At 38.1% G+C, this 22,660-nt stretch overlaps 2 long non-coding RNA genes across 3 annotated transcripts; one reads left to right on the forward strand and one right to left on the reverse strand.

Annotated features, from left to right (window-relative positions):
- Nucleotides 1-618: 618 nt before the first annotated feature.
- Nucleotides 619-8,012, reverse strand: LOC123628843. Its single transcript, XR_006731767.1, has 3 exons — nucleotides 7,629-8,012; nucleotides 4,857-5,012; nucleotides 619-1,026 (listed from the first exon to the last, which is right to left on the reverse strand). It is a non-coding gene; the product is annotated as an uncharacterized LOC123628843 (long non-coding RNA).
- A 79-nt stretch (nucleotides 8,013-8,091) lies between these two features.
- LOC123628844 lies at nucleotides 8,092-19,397 on the forward strand. 2 transcript variants are annotated; one of them, XR_006731768.1, is made up of 10 exons: nucleotides 8,092-8,224; nucleotides 8,579-8,758; nucleotides 9,915-10,003; nucleotides 10,486-10,575; nucleotides 11,532-11,624; nucleotides 12,032-12,113; nucleotides 12,275-12,342; nucleotides 12,529-12,594; nucleotides 16,479-16,553; nucleotides 19,381-19,397. It is a non-coding gene; the product is annotated as an uncharacterized LOC123628844 (long non-coding RNA). The 2 variants fall into 2 exon arrangements; XR_006731769.1 differs by lacking the exon at nucleotides 19,381-19,397 and adding an exon at nucleotides 18,228-19,366.
- The last annotated feature ends 3,263 nt before the right edge of the window (nucleotides 19,398-22,660 follow it).

Genomic DNA, 22,660 nt, shown 5'->3' on the forward strand with positions numbered 1-22,660 from the left:
AGTTTCAGAGCAGGGTCTAGGCGCAACCACTCACGATCATCTCACAGTTGGAATATCTGTCACGGTGGACCGAAGCGCATGAAGTGGGCGCTCCCGGAAACGGGGTGTGTGTGTGTGTGTGTGTGTGTGTGTGTGTGTGTGTGTGTGTGTGTGAGAGAGAGAGAGAGAGAGAGAGAGAGAGAGAGAGAGAGAGAGAGAGAGAGAGAGAGAGAGGAGAGAGGTGGGAGAAGACGGTTGGTACATTCAGTCACTCCTGTACCCGGTCCAGTCGTTTCTCCCGAAGGACAGAAGTCCGTAAAACACCCACATCTAAAGAGTGTTACACAGAGCTAACCCTAGGTCGAATCAGTCAGGAGTCGAGTGCGGTGAATCCTATGGTCCCAAAGTGGGACTCCAGTCCTGGCCCCATAGCAAAAGGGGGTCATTTCTCAGAAAACACACGCACGCAGAAATGGGTAATGTTTATACAATTTTATACCACGGTAGTGACTTCCTTTCCCAACTCTCGCCCAACCCCCCCCCACCCCACCCCCGTGTTCTTATGATTGGTCTCACTACATAGTACTTTTTTTCCTGAGCTTTATTTTATTTTATTTTATTTTATTTCATTTTTATTTTATTGTAATTTCGTTAGAGATGGTGGGTTTCATTGTTTTTATGCACAATAAAAGATGACACTTCAAAATGGTGATTTTTTTTATTTTCAGACAGCTCATGAGGCACCCACTTATTGAGCTTTTTCACTTTTCCAATTTGTTTCAAATGCCAAATGACCACAGAATGAATGCTCAACATTGAGTTCTTCAGCAACTTCTCCTATATTCGTTAGAGGATCAGCTTCAATGATTGCTGTCAATTGGTTGCTGTCAACTTCTGATGGTCGGCCACTGCACTCCTCTTCAGGGCTCTCGTCTCCTTGCAAAACTTCTTAAACCACCACTGCACTGTACATTCCTTAGCAGCTTCTGGGCCAAATGCGTTGCTGATGTTGCGAGTTGTCTCCACTGCTTTATGACCCATTGTGAACTTGAATAAGAAAATCATTTGAATTTTCTTTTTGTAAGCATGATTTCCATTGTCTAAAATAAATATAAACTAAACAGCAAATACTAAGTCCTTAGCAAAAAAACATAAAGTGAGAAATGTGGATTAAAATAATGTATAACATAACCACATTTATTTAACAATGTATTCCAATATCAACGACAAATGTTAGCAATGCTAAGACCACAATTACTTTTGCACCAAGCTAATAGAAATTAAAGTAATAATAAATATCTTTTTTCCTCTTAAAATTGACAAAAACTATTGATAATATCCAGTGATGGTGAAGAAATGGGGAAGTGGATATTTACATATTCTTGGTTGTAGTATAATTGGAACAAATTATTTGAGAAGTAATTCAGTATTACTTGCTATAATTCAAAACAAGCACATCATTTGCGTCAGCATTTCAACTTCTAGAAATCTAGTTTATGAAAATAAAAGCCTAAGTGTGTAAGGGTATATGTGTGCGGATGGATTTCTGCATTATAAGGAATATTGAAAAATTTGAAACAATCTAAATATACATAAAGATATGACTGAATAAACTACAATGCCACCATATAATTGAATATTATGCAACCAACATAAAAGACAAACCTACATATTGGCTTGGTAGTGTAAAAACCAAATTTTAGCTCAGTAAGCACATAATGACTCCATTCTTGGAAACATAAAAGTGTGTGGTTATTTATACATATAGATTTCTTGCATATACTCAAGAAAATGTCAGAAAGGAACTTAACATAGGTCACCTTTGGGAAGATGGAATTTGATGAGTGGGTGATAGAACAAATGTTCACTTAACAACTTAGATAATTGTTTTAAAGTAGTGGAATTACAAATTATTTTTCATTTTTGTTGTTTTCTATCATTTTTCTGAAATAGAGGGCAAATAATGGCTGGATCAGGATCCTGGAGGAGACTGGAGAGGAAGGAACCAAGGGTATAAGCGGAAGGATGGACTTCAAACACAATGAATACTTCACTCCGCAAGTGCGCAAGTGCGTTGAAAGAGGGAAGAATTGGTGGGGATGTAGATCAGCACGTGTGCAAGAGGTAGGGTCGGAGAGCTAGGAGTGGAGACATCTTGCCTGATGACCCTGCTTTCTCAGTAAAAACGAGAAGGAAACCTGGGCTTGAGGAGAGTGGTGAAGGTTTGGAATTGTCAAAGAGGAAAAGATGCTCACCAATGACAGGTGAGGAAAAATGCACCTGGGAAGTTTTTCTTATCTAGGCCTAGCGGTGGCCCCTCACTGCAAGACACTAACAGCAAGACAGGCTAACGATGCAGTCTTGGTTTCTTGCCAGAAAGAGGAGAATGGATTTGGTGGACTGCCATCATTCTCTGCCACACTGTGACTACCTTAGATGTTTTCTGTAACAGAGATCACTTTTCCTACCCCCTCACGCATCCATATTCAATTTTACACTCACCCATCCTCAATTTGAAATTCCTTTTTTAATGTTATTATTTATTTTTTTAGATGAGAAAATTGCGTACATTTATGGTATATAACATAATGTTTTACAATATGTATATATTGTGGAATGGCTAAATCAAACTAACTACGCATTACCTCATATACTTTTCTGTGGTGAGAACACGTAAAATATACTGTCTTAACAATTCAAGTTCTTTTTTAATGAAGACATCATACACTTATTGAAGCTAAAAATGACCTTTGAAATAAGCATTGTATCTATTAAGCAAAAATTACTCCTATGGAAGGTGATAGCATGATACGTAACATAAACATATTGCAAATAATTTTATATGAAATGCATAAAAGAGCATGGGTGAATAATTGGAACTGATGCATTTTTTTAGTACCAGGAGCTTCTCCAAATTCTAAAATTTGCACCATATTCATGATCTTCAAAACACTATCCAAGGATACACCATGTTTTGGGAAGGACTACACTGCCCTCTACAGCTTCAGCATAAGTAATACCATTTGTGGGGAAAAACCAAACCAGCAGCTGAAACATCAACAGGGAAGTGTGTGCGATTAACATGCCTCAGAAATTCACTTTTCCTTCTTGAATTGAATGAAAGAATTAAAGTTTTAATAAAATTTAATAAATTTTATTTATTTTAATAAATAAAATGAAAATATTAAAATAAAGATCACATTTTAAGCAAAGTGTACTACAGTATGTATAACAGGTACCTATTTATGTAAAAAGATATGAAATATAGAAAAAGATGCATATATGTGCATATCTGTAGATTATTTTCAGGAGAACCCTTTAGGAAATGACACAGTTGCCTACAGGGAGGCAAACTGGCACCTTAGGGGTTAAATATGAGATTTATTTTTCACTGTGGATATTATTGTAAAACTTGAACTTTTTGATCATACACTTTCATTAATCTTTCAGGTAAGAAAAGAGTTAATCAGTAAAACCTTTATTAATAATTACCTACCAGAGAAGTTTTATGCATCCAAGGAACAAGATCACATAAGGCTTGGGAGACAAATGAAAGATTTGGGTTTTATTCTTAGAGAATCAGAGGGTGCAGGGGAGGATTTGGGGGTCTTCAGAGAGGAGTGGTATGACCCAAGTTACATTTTTTAAAGGCTCCCTCAATTGCTAGGTGGAGAATAGACTGGCAGTGGGGGTGGGAAAAGGTAGAAACAGAGATGAGTTCAGTGTCAGATGATGGTATTTTGGACCAGGTGGCTAGCATAAGTTGTGACAAACTGTCATATTCTGGAATATTCTCAAGGTAGCCCCACAGAATTTTCAGGTACGTTGAATGCAGACTTTGAGAGAAAAGAAGAAGTTGAGCAGCATGACTGGATACCTGGGAGGATGATGCACTTGCCCTCAATCGAGATGCAGAAAACTGCTGAGCAAGCAGTTGGTGAGAAGGAGATTATGAATCAGTGTTGGACATTTTAAGTTTAGGGTATCTATTAGATATCTAAGATGGGAGAAATTACACCATATGTTTGCTGCTGAGACTGGCTTATTAGAGCAGGAGAAGATGCCGAGGCAGAACAGAGAGGAGTAAGGAAGGGAAAGGACCTAGTGTACACATGGAGAGATCTTCAGAGGGGATAACGGTTGTTCATCTAGATACAACCGGGAAGGCAGGTATGTGGGCACAGGCACAGGTAGGTGGATAGATAGGTTGACAGGAGCTAGTGCAGAGTCTCTTCTGGAAGCTTCTGTTTTCATAGTGAAATAAAGGAATTCTTGTTTGAAGGAATTAATAAATCCCTTTTCACTCCCTTGCTTAAAACCCTCCCCAGGCTTCCTCTCGCCAGCAGAATAAGATCCAAATGTTTTGTCATAGCCCACAAGTCCCCACAGGATCTCACCCCGCCCACCTCTCTCCATGGCCCCAAATGCTCCAGCCACAGGGGCCTTCCTTCTGTGTCTCAGACACATGACAAACTCAGACAACCATGGGTTCACCCTCTGTCTGGTACGCCCTCTCTCTTATCCTCATCACATAAGTTTTACCTCAAAGTTCACCTCCCCAGGCCTTTCTTGAACTTCCCATCTAAAGTGTCCCCTCCTCCCACCATGAATTATTTTACTCATTTATTCTGTATTGTCTGCTTCTTCCCACAAGAATGTGTTTCCTAAGAAACTAGCACCCCTCCCCCTGGCTCCCCCTCCCCCTCTCTCCTCTTTCCTGATTTGGCTTTCTCAGTACTCATCAGAACCATATTTGGCACATAGCAGGAGCTCAGTCACTATTTCTTGATGAACAATTTTGACAATTTAAATGAAACAATGGATATAGAGCATATAGCAGAGAGCCTGGCATATAGTAAATATTCGATAAATGTTACCTGCTATGGTGATGGCAACAAAGACAGCCACGGCAAGAATCAGAAGCACAACTCTGAAAGGCTGATGCCTCCTCTGTACTCTTGAACCAATTCCCTGTTGTCTCATCAGAGACTTTCATTGATCATGTCCCTTCTTCCTCTTGATAGCATCCTTCCCTTCAAGTAAATATTAATATGTGCAATATTAGCCCACCATTAAAAACAAAAACAGTTAAAACATACCTTCCTTAACTCTGGGTCTTAGATACAGCCAAGTGTCCTCATAGTTTAGCAATTAAAAAAAATTCTATACTAGTTCACAACTGGTTAACCAAAACAAATCTTGAATAAGTAGACTCATTTTTATTTACCACTCTTATCTATTGACTAGTTTCTTTAAATTGAAAAAAACTACTTAATATTTGCATGGTTACGATATTAATAACTATAAAATAATATTCAATAAAAGATCTATTATCTAATTCAGTCCTCACTCTGCAAAAAACTGGCATATCTGTGTATCTTTCCAGAAATTATATACGCAGATCCAGACATATAAATATCTTTTGAAACTACCAATATACACACAATTCTGCACCTTAGGTTTCCTTTAGTTAATAGATATCATGACTATCTTTCTAAAGTACACATAAAGAGCTATATCATTACTTTTACTGGCTACGTAGTGTTCCATTGGGTACGAATGTAATGTCATCCATTTAACTAGTCCCATATTTACTGGCATTTAATGTGTTTCCAGTCATTTGTTCTTGTAAAGAACGCTGGAATTAATAGTCTTGTATATGTATATGTATATTCATGTATACATTTGATATATACATACTTCTTCAAATATATCCATACATAAATTCTTAAAAGCACAATTGCTGGCATAAAAAGCATATGTCTTCAGTTTTCATCAATATTGACTAATTACTTTCTAAATATTAATAATTTTATTAAATCAGTAGATTTTTTGACTTCTCTAAATTATGAACAATCACTAAGTGCTTTGCTTCACATTATTGTTGAGGGAAAGTGGATAATTATTTATATTCCCTGTATCAAAGCAGAAAAGGACTGAAACCACTTTTAAAGAAAATGTTAGTACCTACTACGATACATACAGTTGTCCCCCCCTTATCCAGGGTTTCACTTTCCACACTTTCAGTTACCTGTGGTCATCCATGATCCAAAAATGTTAAATGGAAAATTCCAGAAATAAACACCTCATAAGTCTTAAATTGCACACTGTTCTTTCTGTACTGAAATCTCTCACCACCCCACACAGTAGGTGAATCATCCTTTTGTCCAGTGCATCTCTGCTACACATGCTACCAGCCTATTAGGCACTTAGTAACCATCTCCATGATCAGATCAGATCCTCTGTTCTGGTTCCACAGTGTTTCTGTTCAAGTAACTCTTATTTTACTTAATAGACTTAATAGTAGAATGAAGTAAATACTATATAATAGTGGTCCCAAAACTCAAGAATAGTGACCCTGGCAATTCGATATGCCAATGAGAAACTGTAAAGTACTTCCTTTAGGCGGAAAAATGAAAGTTCTAGACTTAATAAGAAAAGAAAAAAATTATATGCTGAGGTTGCTAAGATCTACATTAAGAGAAAGTCTTCCCCAGTAAAACTGTGATAAAGGAAAAAGAAATTCTTCTATAGCATATAGAGGGTTCAGTACTACCTGTGGTTTCCAGCATCCACTAGGGGGCTTGGAATGTATCCCCCTCGGATTGGGGAGAGGAAGGGGAAAATACTGTGTTTAAGACAAAGGAAAACCAAGCACTATTTTGGGGAAAGAATTTCTGTATTTAGAATAGCTCAGTGTTGGAGATAAGTTCTTTGTGCCCCTGCAAAGGCTCCTTGCTTGCCCAGTTTGTACCAGTTAGGTGGTAAGGAAGAAAGGATGAGGTCACTCATTGCTCACACCGCAACTTTGAGCACCTATGGGTCTGCAGTGGTGACTGACCTGCACGATCCTCCTAATGATCCTGAAATTCAGGATCTGTGATAGTTGGGCTCACTTAGAATTTCATTTAAACTTCTTTTGTAGTTGTAATTCAAGTAATGTTTTTAAAGTTTTAACATGGATGTCCAAGTTTCAAGCTGGTGTACAAATCTTGGCACACAGACAGACTGCTGTAAGCCTTGAGAAAGATATGAGAGTTTAACAGGGGTGTGCTTTCATTTGAAACTGGACATTTTTTTTTTTTTTGAGACACAGTCTCACTCTGTTGCCCAGACTAGAGTGCCGTGGCATCAGCCTAGCTCACAGCAACCTCAAATCCTGGGCTCAAGCGATCCTCCTGCCTCAGCCTCCAGAGTAGCTGGGACTACAGGCATGCGCCACGGTTGGCTAAATTTTTTTCTGTATATATTTTTAGCTGTCCATATAATTTCTTTCTATTTTTAGTACAGATGGGGTCTCGCTCTTGCTCTGGCTGGTCTCGAACTCCTGACCTCGAGCGATCCACCTGCCTCGGCCTCCTAGGATTACAGGCGTGAGCCACCGCACCCGGCCTTGAAACTGGACATTTTCTTTGATCTTTCAAGAATAAAGTAATTGTATTTGTTAAAAAAGAAAAAAAAAAGAGTAGCTTTCTCTTTCGGCTAATGAAAGTATCAACACATTAAATGAACTCTTCCAGTCCTCAGTACTTCTTTCCCCTAAGTCAGCCTCTTAGAAACTCACAGCCTATGGAAACAAGAGTTAAAGAAACAGAAAGAAAAAAAACCTAAACTCAAAGAGTTTCTCAGGAGCACAACGAGCTTCTTACCTTTCTAGACCGGCCAGTGAGTTTCAACTTTCGTCGTTTGAGGTTTTTTTTTTCTTTCTTTCTTTCTTTCTTTCTTTCTTTCTTTCTTTCTTTCTTTCTTTCTTTTTTAAACTGTTAGTGTGGTTTAAAAAAGAAAAAAATCGTCATTCTCTTTTAGTGGAAAAGTACGTGTCCCTGCCTTGTTTCTTCTACAGATTGCAAACTCTTCAAGGGAGGGGTGGAGAGAGTGTTCAGGGGCTTTTAGCATAGCAGTGTCCGGCCATTACCGAGACGGCCGCTCTCTGTCAGGCCACCATCCCGTCCCTGCGACCCCCTCCCGCTCGCCGCGAGACTCCGCCAGCCGTGCGCCGCCTGCCTTCGCGCTCCCCGCGCTCCCCCGCACCGCGCCGCAGGTGGACTCGTCCGTGACGTCACGAGACAGCGACCCAATCAGAGGCGGCGTTTTGGACGTTTTCAACTTAAAGGCGGGTCGGCCCTCGCGCCCTGAGGCGCCGGCGGCGGAGGGTTTTGGCCACTTTCCCGGGGCCCGGCGGGAGGAAGACTGCGGAGGAAGGCCCCGTGGCGGTCTGCGTGCGAGTGCGGCCGCTCAGCAGCAGGTGGGGGGCTCAGACCGCGGCGGGGCGCACGGCTGCCGGCGGCGCGGGCCCGGGCGGGAGGGGCGAGTGCCGCGGCCTTTCCCAGGGCTGCTTTCCGGGGTTTGCTTGTCTGTGAAGTGACAGGGAAGGATCCGAGATCTGGACGGTAACTTCCAGCTGCGAGATTCACGTAAATCTAATGCGGGCTCGCTGACGTTGAAGACCTTCACCCGCTGTTTTTCCCACATCTGAACCTCCTTACCCCATTCCACCCCCTAAAGAAGTCGTATGGGAGAGTGTAGTCATTTTAAGCTTAATTGGCTGTCTCTAAACTCCCTGAGGGCAAGGACTAGTCTGTCGCATTGTGTTCAATAGGCACTCAAGACTGCATCCATTCATTCGTTCTACAAATACTTGTGGATCTGCATGTATATATTTTAGTACACCATTACAGCACTGAACAGACGCTGCCATAATTGCCCTGTGGATCTTCCATACTACTGGAGAGAGAGACAGAACATAAAGTTAAAAATGTGGAGTGTTAAGTGGTGATATGTAAGTAATAAATGCTATGGAGAAAAACCAGGAAGGGGAATAAATGAAGTCAGTTTGTTTCACGAGCCTCTGGTCCTGGACCCCAAAGGCTAACATTTTCTGTGTTTGAGAAATTTTTGTTGAACACAGTGTTTAATTACAGAGAATATCAAGATCTGGGACTTCCCGTGTTTTAGGAGCTGCTTATCTAATACGTTAGGAGACATCAACATAAAGAAGCCCTTACAATAAGTTGTGACAAGTGTTATGATGGGCAGGTGGAGAATGTTTGCTAAAATGATTAGTCCATAAGAGAGATGACACTTTGGGTGGGGTGGGCTCGTGTCAGGAGAGTCCTGACAATTTTCACAAGTGAAACAATAGATAAGTTACTTAATGGAAAGGACGGTCAGAATATTCTAGGCCCAAAGAGGTTAAATCTGTCATTTTAAAAAGACCTTCAAGTAGAGCTTAAGGTTCGTATAGAAATTTAGAGGACGATGAGGTTGGAGAATGAAATGACATGATCCAGGTTTCATGTGCTATGCTAAGGATTTCATATGTTTCCGGAAAGTTTTCAAGAGTTTTAAGCAAGAGGGACATAATCAGTTTCATTTTTAATCTATCCTCTCAGCTGCCAGTGTTGGGTGAAACAGTGAATGAATGGTTTCACAAGAAACTCCCATGACAGGGCAGGAGGCACTGAAACCCCATTTAAGAGAGCTGAATCCTCAAAGCTCGATTTTCCATCTTTCTAAGTGATATGTTATTACTATCTTTTGAAATAGTCTTCATCTGGGCATGGTGGCTTATGCCTGTAATCCTAGCACTTTGGGGACTAAGGTGGGAGGACTCCTTGAGGACAGGAGTTCAAGACTAGCCTGGGAAACATATGGATACACCACCCCTCCACCCCCTACAAAAAATGCAAGCATGTTGACACAGGCCTGTAGTCCTGTCTACTTCGAATGCCGAGCCAGGAGATCACTTGAGACCAGGAGTTTGAGGTTGCAGTGAGCTATGATTGTACCCCTGCACTCTAGTGCCAGCAACAGGGCAAGACGCCATCTCAAAATAAAATAACATGTTCTTCAGAAGATGAAATCTTAAATTATTCTTCCTACAACATAACTTTTATGACCAATTCTGCTAAAATGCAGTATTATTATATTTTTAGAGAAGAACTTGGAGAAACTGCCCAAGCTTACTGGAAAATTGACAATAATGCCACGTATCAAGTTGATGGAAGTAAATCCTTCAATTTTGGTAAGATATAATAGCATCAAAAATTAGCTTGCTATTCTTTTGCCATTAAGAGTACAGAAGGCTTATCAATAATACTAGATTTATTACTAAAGATCAGACTAAGGCTTCTAGAAACTGCTTCATTGAAAATGAAAAATTGTTTAGCCATCATGTATGATAAGTGAGATAATAAATTGATATTTAAAGCACAGTTATATAATTTGTATCCAGACAGATTCCAGACCCCCGTGTGCAACCACTATGGCCTACTGCCTTGTAAAAACACATAGGATCATTAACTTGTATATTTTTTGTCTTTGAGGACCAAAACATTTTACCTCAAGGAGAGGTTTTTTCAAAGGACCAAAAAGCTGAAGAAAGTACTGTATTACATATTTTATCATCCTAGATTGACAGTTTTATTTCTTTGGGTAATTACTAGTTCAGAATGAAAACACATTTGATTTGTTTGGTTTAACTTCAAATGTGTTGTTGTTTTGTAGATCGTGTCTTTCATAGTAATGAAACTACTAAAAATGTGTATGAAGAAATAGCAGCACCAATCATCGATTCTGCCATACAAGGCTACAATGGTTTGTATTCGCTCAGTGTTGCAGAAACATTTTAGTCTTGGGTGTCTGTGCAACATGTATTGATAGTTTTACTCACTGCAGATTCATTTTTAAGTCTTTGTGTGTGTGTATTTTGTTGGTTCAGGGACTATATTTGCCTATGGGCAGACTGCTTCAGGAAAAACATATACTATTATGGGTTCAGAAGATTACTTAGGACTTATGCCCAGGGCAGTTCATGACATTTTCCAGAAAATTAAGAAGGTAAATAACTTAGCTGAATTTCTAGTATATACTGGTAAAAGTAGCAACAATCTTAGTGTTTTTCTTGTGTAATAATAAAAGGAAATAAATTTACAGTTATCTCTTGGTTATCCATGGGGAAAGAAGAGAGGCATAACATAGATTTACTTTTATCCCAACAAACTTACTTTTTAAAGCTTACAGTTCTTTTATTCTTTCCCTTGAATGCTACAACAGTAATACTTTCAACAAAAAATATTCATTAAGGAACAGGAAAATCTTATCAGAATGGTTTGCTCCTCATTGCCTTTGTTTAACTACTAGTGACTATAAAGGAACAGTAAAAAGTGAGTGTTGGTAAAGGAGAACGGAAGTAGAAGGCCAGGGCAGGCAACCTAATTAGTTAAGAGTTGGTTTTAAATTGGCATCTTCATTAAAATAAGAACATCTAATGGTAGAGTTTTATTTTGAGCCTGGAGAGTTGGAAAGAGTGCTCTCCTCTTCTAATTTTACGATACATTACTTTTCATTATTTCTGAAAAAATGCTTTTATATTTTTGTGTTTATTATTGTCAACATAGAATCATGGGTTTTGTTTTACAAACATAACTTCCTTCTTTACCTCTTTAATATAAGCACACAAGCATAAAATACTAGGTTTTCATAATTTGATGCTCACTGATGCTTTTACATATTTTTTCTTCCAGTTTCCTGATAGGGAATTTCTCTTGCAGGTGTCTTACATGGAGACATACAATGAAACCATTACAGATTTATTCTGTGGCACTCAAAAAATGAAACCTTTAATAATTCGAGAAGATGTCAATGTGAGCAACAAACATTGTAATCAACTTATTGGGATTATTGTTCTTGAATATTTACCTTTAATTTTTAAAGTGTCTGCTGTTTTTGTGGTTTTCTTTCTTTTTTGAAGTGTTTATAGAGATGGATTTTTTAAATAATATGTATAGTTTTAACATACTGATAGCTCTAATAGGCTTAAGTGCCTAAAAATAGCAATATGGAAGTATCAAGTTAGAATTTAGTGTGCTTTGCTATAGGAAATAAATTGTATTCATGGAGTTGCTTGTTATATTCTTACAGAATAATGATTCCATTTTCCACTTTTAACTCCCACAAATGAACTCTGTAATAGTTTGTACCTTCTTTTTGAAAAGCAGACTTTTAAGTGACTTCTATTTCTTTAATCTTTCCACAATTAAACTTGTTTCAGAGGAATGTGTATGTTGCTGATCTCACAGAAGAAGTGGTTTATACATCAGAAATGGCTTTGAAATGGATCACAAATGGAGAAAGTAAGACTTTCTGCTGTATTTCTTTAAAACCCTTATAAACGCTATCTTTTCAAACAAGTGTGTTTAGGCTTCAAAGCATACTTTATTAAGTTAAAATAAAAATTACTATTTTTTGTTGGATTTTAATATATGTGCAGCTGAAATATAACTCATTTTCACAGGGAACAGCCATTATGGAAAAACAAAAATGAATCAGAGAAGAAGTTGTTCTCATACAATTTTTAAGATGGTAGGTAATATTAACTCTCTCTCTCTCTGTCTTTCTCTCCCTTTTAAAACATCTGATGGTAGGGTTTTACTTTGAGCCTAGAGAGTTGCACTAGACGCGCTCCTCTTCTCATCTTATGATACTTTATTTTTCATTATCACGCGTAAGAATGCACTAATTCTTATACAAGTTGCCTTTTCTATCTAGATTTTTGAAAGCAGAGAGAAGGATGAGCCTTCTAATTGTGAAGGGTCTGTGAAGGTGTCCCATTTGGTGAGTATAAATGAGCTAAGATAATGTACTGTATGGGCCTAAACAACAGTTAATTCAGCTGCTGCATATTTGGTTTAATATGAATTGTTATTTAAATGTGGGGGAGGGGAACTACAAATTGGCAGTTTCATCTTGTCAGTAGCATCAAATTACTAGCTGAAATGCTGTAGGAAAAATTCAGAGGGTCTTTCTTCCTGTTATGTCATGGCTGTCATCTCCTAAAAGTTAGATGTAGGAACTATAGGAGTTGAGGCTTTCTCTACCCACTAATGAAGTAGGGTTTTTTTTCTGTACACATTTAAGAGTTTAAGTGCTCTTAGAATTTGGGAATTTTTTTTTTAATCTCAGCCAATATCATTTAGACTTGTGTGATTAACAGAAATCTAGGTGGGATGGTTAAAAAATAAATCACATATTGAAGGCTTTTCTTAAGTATAATAAGATAATATATTTTGTATTATAAACATAGTGTTTTAGGCTATAAATCTCTTGAAGATGGAAGAAGAGTGATACTGCATTCATCTTTGTAGCCCCAACACATGTATATTACATAGTTTATGTTCAATACATGTTTGTTGAATAAGTGAATATAAGCATTTTGCAAACATTCCTTTTTTCCACAAAGTAAACTTCCCATTTCCTTCTTGCTGCATGGTATCACTGTCTTTCTTACTCCTTTCCTCTTCTTTACCTTTATTGCTTTATTCTCTGTTTTCAGGGCCTTAGTTCTTTAGCTTGATGTGGATATGATTTGAAAAACTTCAGGGGAAGAAAGTAATAATATGTTTATTCATTTTCATATTTTGTAAAATCAAATTCTTGATATCCAATCCTAACTTCACCTTAGTTATTTTGGTATAAAAGTATATAACTTATTTTAATCTTTAATTTTTATTTTAATCTTTTGATATTTAGTCTTTAATCTTGTTTTAATTTAACAACAGAAAAACCTAAGACCTAACCTCTGTTTTGTATTCTGACCCTGGCCTTTGATATTTCACTATAATTTAACATTTCTTTTAATAATTTAGCTTTAATACTCTTGGTATCATCAGTGATGTATTTGGTGATTTTCCTCAGATTCCTTGATGCTCTGTCATTTATGGTCCAGGTGGTCCAACCCTCCAGACTACCCAACAACTGTAAGAATCTTCTTGGAAAGAAGTCTTCCCTAAAGAGTCATCTCCTGGCTCTTTAGAGGTGGAGCTTTATTCTATCTAGATTGTGAGGTTGTCTCTTGGCCTTGGTGGGATAATAATATTCAGTTTCTCTTAGCTCTGTTCCTTCCCTGTTTTCTGCTGTGGCTTCTTTTGTAATCCCCTACTAACAAAAACTCAGAAGTGTTATGTAGCCTTTCTTACTTGACGTTCTTGCCCTTGGACATTCTATCATCATTTCTGTGTTGATTACTGCCAAATATATATTTTATAGTCTCTAAGTCCTAATTCATATCTTCCTAAAGATTGTTATAATTGTGTCCCGCTGTTATCTCAAACTTCAGTGTACCTAAAACCAAATTAATTTCTTCCTACCATAATGAATATTCTTTTCCTCTGATAAAACAAGCATTATCTCAGTTACCTGGGCTGCATACCTGAGTTTTTTGACTCATCTTTTTCTGCCTTTCTCTTTGTTCACTTGTCCCATTTCTTACTGATTCTACCTTTGAACATTTCTATGGGCGTTATACTCATTTAGGTTCTCATCTCTTTTGAATTACTACCTCAGTCTCCTCGACTCTGGTCTTCCTTTCTTCAGTACATCATACAGATTTCTAATACACTCACAACTGCTTCGTTATGTTGTCTTTCCTGGACAAGATCTAGCCACTCTTCATCAGTTTAACTTTACTTCCTTCTATTCCACAGGAGCCCCTCTCTCACAGACTGGGCCTCTTAGTGTCTTTGACTATGAAAGCTGGTTGCCATCTATACCTTCCTCCTACTGCCTTCATTACTACTTTGCCCAATTATTATGCGTCTAAGTCACGATAGTGGATATTATGGAAGAAAAATTACACCTCTTTGAGTATTTTAGAGAAAGAAGTATATGAGGTAGTACTATAAAACAATATCACATAAATACCTGTATACTCTTGAAAATCTCCATAGAGAGAGATAACTTATAGCTCATTCTTTTTAAGATAGGGTCTTGCTCTGTTGCCTGGGTTAGAGTGCAGTGGTGTCATCATAGCTCATTCCTACCTCAAATTCCCTGGCTCAACCAATCTTCCCTCCTCAGCCTCCCGAGCCGGAACTACAGACACGCTGCCATGCCTGGCTCTTTTCTCTGTCTTTTTATAGAGATGGGTTCCCGCCATGTTGCTCAGGCTGGTCTTAAACTCCTGTCCTATCCTCCCATCTCAGCCTCCCAAAGTGTTAGGATTACAGGTGTGAGCCACCGTGCTCGGTCTCTAACTTTCTTTTAACACATTCAGAATACTTAATGAACCTTTATCATGTTCTGAGCATGCTGCTGGGCTCTAAGATTAAAAGAGTAAACAAGACATCCCTGCGCTAACTCACAGGTAGTCTCCCTAGCGCAAACTGCTGTCACCTCTCACTTGGATCCCTGCACCAGCCTCCCAGTGAGGCTGCTTGCTGCCATTCTTGCCCTTCTTGAATCCATCCTCCATCCAGGGGCCACAGTGGATACTTTAGGAAGTTGAATCAGGTTGTATTACTCCCTTGTGTGAAGCCCTCCAATGGCTTCCCAATGCATTTAGAAAATACAGACTTCTTAAGCTTGCTCACAAAGTCCTGCCTAATCTGACGCCTGCCTACTTCTCTTACCCTATCTTCTCCTGTCTTCACTTCACCAACTGTCCCACTTTGTTTTTGAACACACCAAGCACATTCTGCTTTGTGACCAGGTGTGCCGGCTGTTCTTTCTGACTAGACTACAGTTTGCCTTGATCTTTTCATAACTGGCCCCAACCTCTCTGTCACTTAGATCTTAGATTAATGTCAGGCCTTTCCCTGCCACCCAGTCCAGCGAATCTACTCAATCCCTCCCTGTATCCTCTTCCAACTCTGTTATCTCTGTTACACTCATCACAATGTGTTTCTTATTTGTCTGTCTTTTTTTCTCTTCTAATCAGCGTCTTTCTGTACAATGTAAGTTCCATGAGAGCAGAGACCTTATTTGTTTGGTTCATTGCTGTATCCCCGCACCTAACGCTCCACCTGGAGCATGATAAGCACTCATTTTTTTCAGTAATATTTGTGAAATGAGAGAGAGGTCCATGCTTTTAAAGATGCTACAGCACAGTTAGGGACACAAATGACTAGCCCAATAGAATAAGTGCTCCAAGAGTAAGTCTCATCTGTAAATAAGTCTATAAGTATTTATTAAGAGTTCTGGAAATGCAGTTGAAGGAGCAGTTCATTCAAGATGTAGGGGAAGAAGGGTAAAGTATGCAAAGCTATCTTGAGGAGGTAACATTTGCCCTGGTTCTTGAATAAAGAATAAGGGCAGACTAGAACATTAGAACTAACTGAACAAAGGCAATAGCAAAAAGCTGCTGCTTGGAGGTATAGAAGTATGGGGGGGGGTGTTTGGAGAATAGTGAGTAGTTCGGCTAGAGAGGTAAGAGTAAGGGCTGGGTAGATATAAAGCTGGAGCAGTGGAAGTGCCAGGTTGTGAAGAATCATTCACCATGGCATCGTTTTGGACTTTGTGGGAAACAGAACCTACACTGGCAGAATTATGGAGAATATATTATAAAGAAAGAAGAAAACGTAGAGAACAGTTTGATTCAGAAAAGGGAATGCCTCAACAGTGAGCTGGGAAACAAGGATACAGATGGGATATTCAGATATGGCATGTATTTAAAATGTTCTTTTGGTAGTTTGGATCTTATAATCAAAATACCTTTCCTACAGATTTATTTCATCTGTCTTACAAGAATTTGGTTGACCTGGCAGGCAGTGAAAGAGCTGCTCAAACGGGAGCTGAAGGTAATAAAAACTCATGAAATACATTAGTCTTTTTTTTTAATAGGACGCCCAGTTTAGTTTGAATTTATAATAATCAAGGAATATTTTACTATAAGTATTTCTCAAATATTGCATTATGGAAATACCAAAATGGTATTTAAGGTAATAAAAAATAGCAAATGCACTGAGAGACTATCAAATATTGCATGAGACATACTTAATACTGAAAAATTATTCATTGTTTACCTGGAATTCAAATTTAACTGGGCATCCTTTATTTTAGTTTGCTAAGCCTAATACAATCAAAGAAATAGTCTTAATGTCTTACTGTTCTTTTATTGGATAAAAAGTACCACAGGAGACTTTTAGAAACTGCTAAAGTAATAATAGTAATCATTTTCTGATAAAAAGTCTTTAACGTAAAAATTGGCATCTGATCAGCATGCAGTGAGATGGTTTTTTTTAAAAAAAATTAGCATTTGTATCTGGCTGATTATTTGCTTTGGGCTACTATAGCATCAATTAAAAAACTAAAATTATGCAATTAATAAGATTGTATAGTTTGAAAGCCCATGAGAGTATCATGAAAAATCATCTAAAGTTTGAAAATTAATAAGGAAATTAAGAAAGTGAAGTACAAAATTAATATACAGGTATAAATAACTCATAAATGAAAACCAGTTATAATATTTAGCAGACAAAAAGACTCCATTTACAATAATGATTCAAAAGATGTGATACCGACGAAGGAACGCAACAAAGTTTGCACAAGACTCATATAAAGAACACCTTAAATTAGACATGAAGGATGCAAATACTTGGAAATATGGAAAAGCATACTTAGATGAGAAGATTCGAAATCACAAAGATGTCAGGCTTCTTTATGTTAATTTCTAGATTTATCACAATCCTAATAAAAATAAAATAGTACATTTTCGTGTGGTTTAGATAAGGTAATTTTAAAATTTGTATGGAAAAATAAAAAGAGACAAGACTAGCTAGGAAAATTCTGAAAGTGGAATTTAGCCCTACAAAATAGTAAAACATATTATGATACATACTGTAGTAATTAAAGCAGTGTGAATTGTCAGCCCAGTGGAAGAGAATAGAAAGTCCAACAAGAGTTCCAGATACATACAGAACTTAGAATATAATAAAGATGATCTTTCGATTAGTGAGGAAAAGACAGCTTATACCTGAGTTGATAGCCATTTGAAAATAAAAAAGGTTGGATTCATACCTCATGCCATACACCAAGGAATGCATTATAAATGACTCAAAGAAGTCAGTGTGAAAACAGAATCACAGAAACTATAAGAAGTTAACTTGCAGTGGGAAAGACCTATTCTAACTATGACACAAAGTACAGAACCTTAAGAGAAACCAGTAGAAAACCAGGCAAAGAATATAAATAAATACTTTGTAATGCTTAAATGGGTTTAGATCATGACTGCACTCTTACCATACGCCATGAGAAGAGCTGCTGATCCAAGGAGGATGAGATTTGTGCAGCAGAGCTGAGCTCATTAGTAGAGCCACTCAACCGAGCCTGGCCTACATCCAAACCAGTCTATCCTCAGAACTGTGGATAAGAAATAAATGTTTGTTTTAGCTGATTTGTTAAGTAGCAATATTACAACAATAGCTAACTAATGAACCTGTGAAATAACATCTATTCAAAATTATTTGTTCCAGTATTTTTTGCATAAGCAATGAATTGGAAATCTACATGTCCCTTAACAGGGGGCAAGGTAAATAAATTTTGGTACATTCATACAATGGAATTATGTGCTATAAAAGAATGAAAAAGACCAGTGTTTACTGATGTGGAAAATTTTCAAGATATGTTACCAAATGAAGAAAAGCAAAGTACAAAGTAGTGTGTATAGACTGTGAATATTTGTATAAATAAGGAAGGGAGGAAATGAATATATGGACTTGTGTTTCTAAAAATGTCTGGAAGAATAAACATAATGATACCTGGTTTCTTGGTAGAGGGACAGGAACTGGTTGAATGGGGGATAAAATTGGAAGGCAGCTTTTTCAGAGTGTGCTTATTTTTTTCTTTATGAGCCATGTAAGCACATTAACAAAAAGTAAGAAATTAGAGACTAATTTCATTGTAAGTCCATGGTTGCCCTTTTTTAGAGGTTAAAAAAATAGATCTGAAGTATTAGAGGAGCTCTTTTAGGAAACAGGCTTTTTATCCCTCATTCTTTTCTCCCTTTTCATCTTTTTCTTTTTACTATTTCTCTCAGGTGATAACATTTTTGATTCACTTAATAGCTGATAGCAATAGGAAGAGAGCTCCTTCTACCAGAGAGATGTTAAAGGTGGACTTGGGTCTGATACTAAGCATAAACTTTAGCATCTGATCCTTTAATTTCTAGTTTATTTTATACACTACTGATAAATAAGTTTATCATCTAGAAAAGGAGACAAGTTTAGTTTTCATATTTGCGTAACAAATTCAGGTGTACGACTCAAGGGAGGCTGTAATATAAATCGAAGCTTATTTATTTTGGGACAGGTGATCAAGAAAGTTAGTGATGGACAAATTGGATAACTTTATCCCATTGCACACTTTCCAAATCATGCTTGTGTTTTTCAGTATATTGAAAATTATAGTATTTTGGTGACTCAAATAAGTGTACTGATTATTCTATATATTTAAAAGTTTTTGTGATTCTTTCTATTTTAAATATTTACAAGTTGTTAGTTTTAATCTGCCTCATATAGCTTGTAAAGAATTAATTTTTAAAACTGTGGCTGATTTAAGTGTTCTACGTTAAAAACCATCTTCTTTTGTTATATAAAAATTTTTTCTTTCTTTTTTTTTTTATTTCAGCTCATCCTGGGGGTACATAAGTTCAGGTTATATACATTGCCCATGTCCTGCCCATCCCCCCGAGTCAGAGCCTCATTCTTTCCTCTTTTTTTAAATTCCCCTCCCTCCTTCCCTCTTCTCCCCCTGGCCTCCAGCTCCCTCCTCCCCCTCCCTCCCTGCGCCGCCGCCGCCGGCCGGCCGAGGACTGGGCTCCGGGGTCTGGTAGGAAGCGCTGGGAGCGGGGGCGCTTTGAAAACGCTGATCTGGGTGTTCTTAAAACCTCCTTTGAAAAAATGATGGCCAACTCGACGGAGAAGGTGCCTCCGGACGAGCGGAGAAAGGGACTCGCTTTCCTGGGCGAGCTGCGGAAGTCCCAGCACAGCAGAGGGCGAGAGCGGAACCGGGCAGCGGCGGGCGAGCTGGGCGAACGGGCCGGGCGCGGGGCCCGGCTGACAAGCGCGGGGCTTTCTCTCTCCCGCAGGTCGCCTTTTAAAAAAATCCCTGCGGTGGCTGGGAAGGAGCCGGGTCTTCACGGTCTCTACAACAGAGTCACTACTTTGGGCGGATTCGCGAAGGTGAGTGGAATTCTTAATTTGTATTTCCCTCTCTCTGACCTGCTCCAAAAAGTCTCCTTTGACCCCCGAGTGGGCGCTCGGGGCTGGGGGGTGGCCCGCGGAGGCAAAAGGCGTTCTTTGCGCTCCCAGCCGGTGGCACGGACGCGGACGGCGGCGGGGCTGCTTTTGGCGTGGTGGCTCGCTTGTGCGCAGCTGGCGCGGGGCTCGGGCGGGCGGGCGGGGTCTGTATATAAACATTCTTCATCTTTTTCTTCCTAAACTCATTTTTTGCTAAGCGGTTTCATAAGTTATCGAGATAGCAAATTAACATGAATTCTCCAGAACTCCTTCGGAGGAAATGCAAAAACACATATTATCTGCACAATTACTCTGCTGTCTTTTGATGAAACCCTTACAACTCTCCAGGTGAGTTAGATTTTTAGCTCAACTCAATATGGAAGATCAACCTTAAGAAGAAAAAATTACCTACTAAAATTAGGCATAGGTTTTTTAAATTGATTAATACATTTGTTATAGTAAAATTGATGTGTTATCTACTAAATAGAATTCCTTAATTTAATTTTCCCAGACTCAATTTCTGTCTCACCCCCATGATTTTTGCCACATCCAGCACTATTTTAGTGAAATTGACTTGATATTTTTCTTTAAATGACTCACTTTTTATACTTAATGTATGATAAAACTTTTATATCATTATTATCAATGAAAAACTATTACTTGCCACAAATAGAAGGTAACAAAAAAATGTGTGTATATAACAAAATAATTCTTAAATTCCTGCCACCTGTTTCCTTTCTTTGCTCTGAGCCAAAGGCCTGTATTTACTGTTTTAAAAAGGAAAGGAAAAATGAGAACTGTCAGTGGAATAGCTTTCTCAAAGAAGGATTTGATGTTATTTAATGGTCACCTTCATGTACCCACTTAAAGTTACTTGTGGTACTCATACTCTGAAAAGCATTGCTTTAGCTGTTGAGCACTGTACCAAGGTAATGTCAGAGGTACAAAGATAGAAACTGGAGTCCCTGGCTTAACAGAATTTATGAATTCTGTGACAAGGCCGATAACACTTGTCTTCTAGCGTGATTGCCTTGGATTAATAGTTAAGTGAGTAACAAGTAGAATATAGTTAAAAGGAAAGAGAGAGACCTTTGGCTGGCAGCAAAACATCAGAGTAGAGGGAGCATTTGCTCTGGACCTTGAGGGGTAAATGGTATCCCAATACGCTGGTGTTTGTAGGTTCTCTGTTAGTATCTGTCTTCTAAATATCTTTTTTCTTCTGAAGACTATCAGCCAGGGTATGTTACAGAGCACTGTTATAAGAACATGGAATGTTCCCTGTGTTCAAGAGTATTAAGCCAACTAGAACAGATTAAGGAACACGTAGCTTTTCTTAAATTATGAAAAACAGAGGGCTCATCATTGTGAGACGCCCCCTGTTGTTTCACACCGTGATTCAAGCATGTCACTGATGACATGATTGCAGCAACTTGAACTTAACATGCTCCTCCACCTGTGGTCTGACCAGTGTACTACCTTCCTGGCCCCTAGTCATTGGAGTTTATTACATGTCTGCCACATGCCAGGTCCCATGCTGGGTGCTTTACCTCAGGAGATAGGCTTTATCGCTCCATTTATACACAAGGAAACTAAGGCTCAGAAAGGAAATTTAGCAGTTGCCCAATTTTACACAGCTAATAAATTGGTAGAATAACTTGAAACCAAGTCTAAGTTCAAAACTTGGGTATAGAAACATTTTTACAAATATAGTTTTATTTCCTGCAAGCTTAATGTCTGTATCTTTTTATAGATTACATAGATATATAGATGGAGTTAATGTTTTACTTAATTCCCTGGAAAACTTTGTGGTATTTATTTTAGTCATCCTGTTGATGGAAATGGCTCGGTAACTTCCCCAGTTAAGAAGTGCCAGAGCTAGAACCTGAACTCTAGCACTGAGAGAGGGCTAGAAAGCAGATTCTTGGCAGATAATAGAAACATGTGAAGTGGCTATACCAAGCTTGCAGATAGGCAGTTTGATTCTTAGTCTCTTGTTTTGGCTGCTAATTCATACCGCCTACTATAAACATAAGCCAGCATTGAGCCTTGAGCTACAATGCGTACTAGATTGAATTCACTCAAATTTCTCATCAGACTTTGTTAATGTTCATACAAAGCACGGATATTCAAAGACTAAAAGAAAAAGCATCAAAATGATAAGAATGGTTGTTTCTGGTTTTCTTTGTAATGTTTAAATTTTTTTTAATTTCCACAATAATGGTATATTATTTCTTTAATTCAAAATCAAAAATAACAATTTCCCTTTGGTTTTAAACATAAAGGTCTTAATTTATTTCTGGTCTACAGAACATGTAAAAATGTAAGTTTAGTTAAAATGTTAGGGTTGGAACTACTTCTTGTTAAATTTGAATGCATTGTTAAGTTGAATGAATTCTAATTTCCTTTAGGAGCTCCTGAAGAGATACTCAGAGATGAATAATCACTATGAGTGCTTAAATGGATTGTCTCTTGACTTGGAGACAGAAATTGAAACCTAAAAAGAGCTTTCAATTAGAGTAAAAGCAAACCTGTCACTTCCGGATTTGCAAACCAAACAGATTCAAAAACTTCTTACCAAAAACCAGAGATGTTCCATGGAATTTCATAGAATCATAAAGAAATTTAAGGTACTGTCCTTTTTAGTAATATCTTTATAGATATAGCTATAA

The sequence above is a fragment of the Lemur catta genome, chromosome X (assembly GCF_020740605.2).
Source record: "Lemur catta isolate mLemCat1 chromosome X, mLemCat1.pri, whole genome shotgun sequence".
Classification (NCBI taxonomy): Eukaryota; Metazoa; Chordata; class Mammalia; order Primates; family Lemuridae; genus Lemur; species Lemur catta.